This window comes from Setaria viridis, chromosome 9, assembly GCF_005286985.2.
Source record: "Setaria viridis chromosome 9, Setaria_viridis_v4.0, whole genome shotgun sequence".
NCBI lineage: Eukaryota > Viridiplantae > Streptophyta > Magnoliopsida > Poales > Poaceae > Setaria > Setaria viridis.
In genome coordinates, this window is record NC_048271.2 from 40,600,628 (window position 1) to 40,608,022 (window position 7,395).

General features: G+C 43.1%; 1 pseudogene; it reads left to right on the forward strand.

Moving 5' to 3' along the window:
* Positions 1-274: 274 nt before the first annotated feature.
* LOC117835660 (U-box domain-containing protein 57-like) lies at positions 275-6,609 on the forward strand (annotated as a pseudogene).
* The last annotated feature ends 786 nt before the right edge of the window (positions 6,610-7,395 follow it).

Consider the following 7,395-nt stretch of genomic DNA (forward strand, 5'->3'; position numbering starts at 1 on the left):
AGTTAAAATAAATTAGTTATGAATTTTTAAATATTAAAGGATTTGTTTAATTATTTAAATAATTTCAAAAATATTTATTAAAAGGGTGACATGTGTCAGCAACTGATTGGGCCACGTGGCAGCATAAGGGCGTGCCGCTGACATCATGCTGACGTCAGCGTTGACCCGGTCAACGATCAATGGTGGGCCCCATGAGTCAGTGGGCTCCTTAGCTTGTCAGTGGGTCCCATAGGTGGGCCCGGGCTTGGACACGTTAGCGCCACGTGGCAGCCACATGGCGCTGGCGCAGCATGTGCGCTGGGCCCTGGTGTCCCGGGCTGGCGGCGAGGCGGCGGCGCGGCCTACAACTATGGCGCTACTGCTAGGGAACAAGGGAGAGATGGGGAGGCATGCTCATAGTGAGGGAGAGGAGGCAGCGGCGTTGAGCGGCATCAGGCGGCGTCTCCTCGGCGTCTCCCTCGGACGACGGTGGGCGCAGCTCCCTTGGGCGGTCCTCCTTCTTTCCCCTTCTCTTCCTTTCCACCTCCTCCTTCTCCTCCCCCAGCTTCTCCTCCTCTTTCCTTCCTCTCCTTCCCCCTTCCTTCTCTCCTCTCGGTGAACGATGACGGATGAGCGGCATCTGGGTGGATGGCTTGGCTTGGAGAGCACCTGGGTGCCCCTATTTGTAGCGGAGGAGCGCGACTAGGGTTTGGGGTAGGTGTGGCGGCGTGCTAGGGCTTGGGGTGTGGCGGTGGCGAAGCGGATGGCCGGGATGAGCGGTAGCGTGGAGCTCATCCGAGGCTGTTAGCGCAAAAGGAGAGGCGCGGGCAATGGTCATGGGCAAAGCGGACAAGCACGGTAGTGCGCTCCAGCGCAGGTGCGGCGTGCATGCACGACGCGCGTGAGGAGGGGGTACGGATGTAGGGAAGAAGAAGACCAGGAGCCGGGCGACGCTAATAGGCGGGGTCGGGCAGCAGCTAGAGAAGGAGGGAGGTGGGTGCGTGGGCGGAGCGCGGGCGCGAGCTGGGCCTTGCGTGGGCGAAGGTGAGGCAGACGAGCGTGCGGTTAGGCCGGCTGGCTAGCTGGGCCGGGTGAAGGTGGGCTAGGTAGAAAGGTTGGCGGGCCGGTCGGGTTAGGTAGGTTAGCGGGCCGGCCTGATAGGTAGGGGTGTTAGGTTAGTTTGATTATTATTTGATATAGGTTTAGATTTAGATTTAGTTTGAATTTTGGATTGGATTTAAAATTCAAAAAAACACTCAAACATGAACTCCAAATAAAATCCAAAAAAACCAACTCAACCCACACAAATTTTGAAATGGAATTTTTGGGATGAGGAGAGAATTAGCTAACATTTCCAAATGGGCACACAATGCAAACAAAAAAGTTTTAAATTTTGCAAATTTCACTCATATAAATATTACAAATTTTTGGAATACTACAATTAACCCCCAATTTTGGTTGCATACGGGGTAGAATTTTAGTTTTTCAATTTTAGGAATTTCTTTACGAAGCCCTCTGCTAGTTTGAGATGAAATTCAAGCTAAACTTGGCATACTGCAAGTTTTACTGAACTGATGTGGTTTTGGTTTATTTGTATTTTGTTCTTTCACCATGCAGTGCTTCACTATTTCGCTTATCTAGGGTCCTTGTTGTCACGGACAACAGAAAAAAAAAATCAGTTCTACAAACCTAAGACAATTAAATTTCTTTAGGCTATTCCACGAATTCTGCATACCCTGCTAGATGTATCCTGTTATAGCTTTATTGTTGGAGTAAGAGCCGAGAGTCCTGGAAAGCATGCAATCCATAATTTTTGTGTTTTCTTGTTGGTGCGTCAACTGTTTCTTTAACGGCACAGGTTTGCTATTTCCTTATCCGCGCCCACTGTTCCTTTTAACAGCTAAACTGTATGTTTCAAGCTTATGCTTCTGCCATGCCAAACATCTCCTGTAATGGGTGAACTGTATGGTTTAATTATATTTGTTATGTGAAAAATGTATCCAGTTCTTTCCAGACTGCAATAGACTTGTCACACCTGGCCTACTCATCTACGATTCTACATCTTACTAACTTATCCTTCTGAGCTCAATGTCATCATGTAAATTTGATCTTTTCAAATTGTTCATGGTTCTATTTTAGCTTATTGTGCTGAAAGAAGACATTCATGCTCATGAGCTTGTTGTGCAGGCTTTAGTGGAATTTTTTTGACCTTTTATAATGCTTCTTACTGTATGTCCATAGTGCGATCTCCATGAACTCAGGTCCATAGTTTTGTCTGGAGATTATACTTTTTACTAAAAAATATTGATGGTTGACATTATTGTTTATTCTCCGAGAACTTGACGCAAGCAAAGGCTAAACAATGCACTCATAACTTTGTATTGTGTTCTTATTATCTGTCCCTTGTATAAACTGTAGAAGATGAATCTGACTGATTCTGATTATCACCCGGTCATTATTGGTGTCTCATTGTTCAGCATACTGCATACTTAGTGGTTGAGTTGCTCCACAGGAAGAACTAGCTGAAGAATTCGGCACCTCAGTTCAATCTCAACGCCTCTGGTTGTGGGCTCGACGAGAAAACAACACATACCGTCCATACAGGCCTTTATCTCCCAAGGAAGAGAAACAATCTGTGAGTTGCAAACTGTTTCTTGACACAGTTTTGCTTTGAAGAACTTTGTTTTATCCAGGATAAATTATGAAATCAGACTCCGTTCACTGCACCAGTGCTTCATTTGTAGGATTTCTTTTGCCTGGATTGGCACAAACTAATAGACCGAAGGGAATTCCACTGCCAACTTACTGGTGGTTCTTGACTTTAACCGTACTAACTGGTGGGCCCCAGTATTATTTTGCAACTGGTCAAAAGTTAGGTTTAATTTCAATCTTAGCCTTTGAAAAAGGTTAAAAAACTGTCAGCACAACTGTTACATGTTGCATGCTGGATTTGGCTCGAATAGGAGGGTAAGGAACCAAGAAGAACGTATTTTGGACGGATCTTCAATATCTAGCATTCTAGCTGTACAAGGGTTGAGTTTATCTATAATAATGAAGCTTCACCTTTGGCCACATTTGGGGCGCAGTTTTCATGCGTGGATCCACCATGTGCTGGTTGCCAGAGGTTCAGGGGAGTGCTGCCACGTTTTCCCCTTCCTTATATCATGGCTTGGGTAGTTGGGTGTATTGTCAGCTGTTGTTCAATTCATTTTCCACAGCTACAAAACCACCTCCAAGATCTCCTTTTTTGGGGAGGGAGGTGCTTGTGCTGTCACCAAAGGTTTAAAAGGGCTAGGATAACTGGTTTTTTTAGTCAAGGAGGTTGACTCAACGAGCCATCAAAGTTCAGGGGGACAATATTGACTCATTCAACTATTTTTTAACCTTTAATGATTCAATCTTTTTACATGGAAAGCAAGCATCAACTGATAGAGGTGGGACTCGAATTTACCCACCTGAAATGGAAATCTCGCCCTTTACCACTAGGGAAGCTATGCCCTTTGGTTTGTGTTATGTTGCAATATCACAACAATACAAAATCTAAGGAATTTTGTGTTATTAGTCCTTGCACTACCTGCAGCTGCCCTTGTGTCTCCACTCCTCCTAGGTCGTGGCCCTAGGCCATACCAACTCTTGAATGGACATGATTATGTTTTGTTAGCTTGGTAGGTAATTGGTTGCCATATTTGTGTAATATAGCCCTCTCATGATTTATTTCGATGGAAAGGGATGTCCTTTTTGTGTGATGAATGATGCTTCCTTTTGCTGATACATATTTATTTATATAAGAAGTTTTCTTCATGAAATGTTAAATTATGAAAATTCACTCTTGTAGGTAGGTGGACTGAAGTTTCGGAAAAATGAGCTGCATCTGTTGTTGGAGGTTGAAACTCGAACTTCAAAAAATGTTTTCTAGTAGATTTTTTTCTTACAGGGACATACATTATTTAACACCTAGGATAATTTTTTTGCTAAAGCCCACCCCTGAAGCAGGGTACTACGAATCACTGCTATACACATGGGCATGAAGTGTTTAGTACAAGCATAAAGATGCTTGAGGGTTTAGACATAGTAAATCTGTGTTGGTTCTTTTAAGCTAAGTGAGCACAAAAATGAAATTTTATTGCTACATCCCTAGCTCTGTCCAGCATAAATTTTAAACCTTAGGTGTTAAAATATTATTCTTTAAAAGAATTCTTTTTCATCTAATGCATCACCATATTTACTGAATTTCCCTTAATATGCGCTCACTTAGGTTATTGATCCTCTTTCTTCACGGGACCTGATGAGTAAAGAAGATCTGTTCGTGTATCTAAAGCTCTATGATCCAGTTCAAACGCAACTACGGTCAACAGTTATTTATCAATACCTTCCCGACCCCCTCCCTTCCTCTTCTCCATTCTTCTTCCTACTTTGCGTTAAGAACATTCACTAGATTTTGTTCTTTTGGATGGGACAAATAGATTTATTGGTTCATCGAGGCCTTCTGATATTCTTCCATAACTAAGAACTCTAGCCAGTTTTCGTGCACATGAGGAAATTGATTTATTTAAGGTTTGGTTTTGTACCTTCGTAAATTAGCTACTCTTAATCCTTGCTGATATGGTTTTGCTGTAATTTAAATCATATGTACTGGGTTATCACTTTGCAGGAAGTCTTCTTCGAGCATGTTCATGATCAGGTCTTTGTTTGTGGCTTTATGCTATATTTTTCAAAATCAATTTACAGTTTTCAGCCTTGTGTGACAAGATTGTATTTCCTGTTGGTTTTAAGTCCTGTCCCCCTTGGATGCTTACTCCTTTATCGTTAGATGGATCTTTCCTACTTTTGAAGTACAGACTACAGAGGGAGCCCATATGTTTTTTTTGTTTCTTTGACATTATCTCCTTTAATGGTTCAAATAAATCATATTGTGCTTATTAATCCTTTAGCATAAATTTTATTCACATAATTACATGTAGGATGCACAAATGAAAATACAAGCTCTGGAAGACGAGATTGTTATGTTAAAGCTTCAGGATCGTTGTGAAAAAGAAGCAAAAGAGGGTAAATCAATGTTGCAAGAGCATCTTTTGTTTCTCTTTATATTTGAAAGAGAAACTAGCTGCAGCAATATATAACCTCCATTTATGTAATGCAGAATGGGATCAATTGAAACTGGAACGAGATACTGCTGTGCGACAGGTGGATGAATTACGGTATCAGAACAGGCATATTGTTCTTGACTTCTCCCTTGAGCACTTGCAGCAAGCAACAGATCATTTCAGTGACGTGTGGAAGGTTGGAGACACCGAATATGGGTGTGTATACAAATGCATTATACATAAGAACGTTGTGGCACTCAAACTATCACGTTCCCAAAGCTTATTTCAACGGGAGGTAGGTTCTCCTAGTGTCATAATGATCTTTCGATGATTCTTTCACTAATCCTTGAGTATTGCAGGTTTCTCTTCTTCGCGAAGGGAGACATCCAAACATAGTCACCATTGTCGGAGTATGCTCAGAAGCTTCTGCTTTAGTGTAGTACGAGTGGTTACCAAATGGAAACCTTGAAGACTGCATCCTTCGCACAGATAACTCCCCACCTCTGTTGTGGTACAATCGTGCACAAATCATCGCTGAGGTTTGCTGCATGATGCAATTCCTTCACTCAAATAAGCCTAGTGCTTTGGTCCATGGTGATCTCCGGCCTTGCAACATCCTCATCAATGCCAACTACAGAAGCAAGCTATGCCACTTTGGTATGTCTGACCTATTTCTTGAGCCTGGCACCTGCCCACCAAATATGTCTGCAAGGCTGCCATACATGGATCCGGAATTTCTCACCACGTGGGAGCTCACGCCACTCTCTGATGTCTACTCACTGGGTGCCATTATCCTGCGTCGTCTCTTGACTGGAATGCCTCCACTATCTATAGCAAAGAAAGTAGCAGCAGCACTGAAGAGCGATAGCTTACATCTGCTGATAGAAAAATCAGCTGGGGACTGGCCCTACACGCAGGCCGAGCAGTTAGCACTCCTTGGTCTCAGATGTGTGAAAATGTCAAGGGAAAGGCGACCTGATCTTTCAACCAAGGTGTGGAAAGTCATTGAGCCCATGATCATGAAGCCACCTGTAGCCTCATGGCCATGCTTCCAAGTGGCATCAGAAGGAAGCTGTGGCCCGGCCCCGGCTCACTTCTTTTGTCCAATTCTCAAGGTAAATAATTTTGTCGGCATTTCAGATAACTTGGAACGCATACTAAACAACCATATTTGATTGTTAATAGTAGCCACTGATTAGTTCAGTTTTCAGCATGCAAGGTAACTCCAAGTACTACATTTCCCCTTTTCCCTGGAATGTCAAATGTTTTTTCTCGAGAATCCTGAAATATTTAGTGTTCTGAACTGCATTTATGAAGTGGTAATTTGCATTTTCAGGAAATCATGAACGATCCTCAAGTGGCAGCTGATGGATTCACCTATGAAGCAGAAGGTATTAGGCATTGGCTTGATGAAGGGAACAATAGGTCTCCGATGACAAACATGGCCCTTCCAAACCAAGATCTCATCCCTAATCGCGCCCTCCGTTCTTGGATCCAGGAGTACCTTCAGCAGCAGAAGCAGCAGCAAGGGCGGTTAGATTCATGATCCTCGATTGTTATTTGGTAAGGTGTTCTGGCCATCGAACTTGCCTGACTAATTTGCCTCTGTTGCCAGGGTGTAGGCAATCTGTGAATGGCAGATGATAGAGTTAACAGAGGTGTTAGGTCTGTCTGATGACTCTGGGGTTCATCAGTTTGTACAGTGCTCCTTTCATGTTATGCTGTGTATATGGGTTTGGTCTCAGTGTAGGATTTTGTTGCCGCTTTGGGACTAAATGTTGGTCTACTGGCCGTGAGACAGCGAGACATATTTTTTCGGGGGGTTAATCTACATTCTCAGTTTGGCCGCTTTTACAGATGTTAGGAAATCCAAAACATGATAGCCATTTATAGTGATTCGTTATCGATGGCACATGCTTTCTAACTTGCCACATGTGCAAAGGGGATCATCGTCACATGCTTTTGATTGACGATACTCTATAGAAGGCTTACAGTGGACTACACATGTACGTGTGGCAGTGAGACAGTCTGTGTAGGCCGAAGGAGATTTGGACCAAAGAAGAAAGTTCACAGTTTACAATTCTTTTTCTAAGACTGGCTTACTGGGGTTTTAAGTAAGATTAACTCTGCGTTTAGGTGTCTATATTATCATTTAAAGTGGCGATCGATGTTGAGCTAGTGCAATTAATATTTTAATCGATGAATAGTGTAAAAACATCACAACTAGCTCATGGTGAAGAGTTAAGCTCGCACATCTCTCCTCTCTCACTGCACGAGCCTCGAGGTGTCCTTTTAGGCTAACGGTCTGTTTGGATACACCGTGTTAAACTTT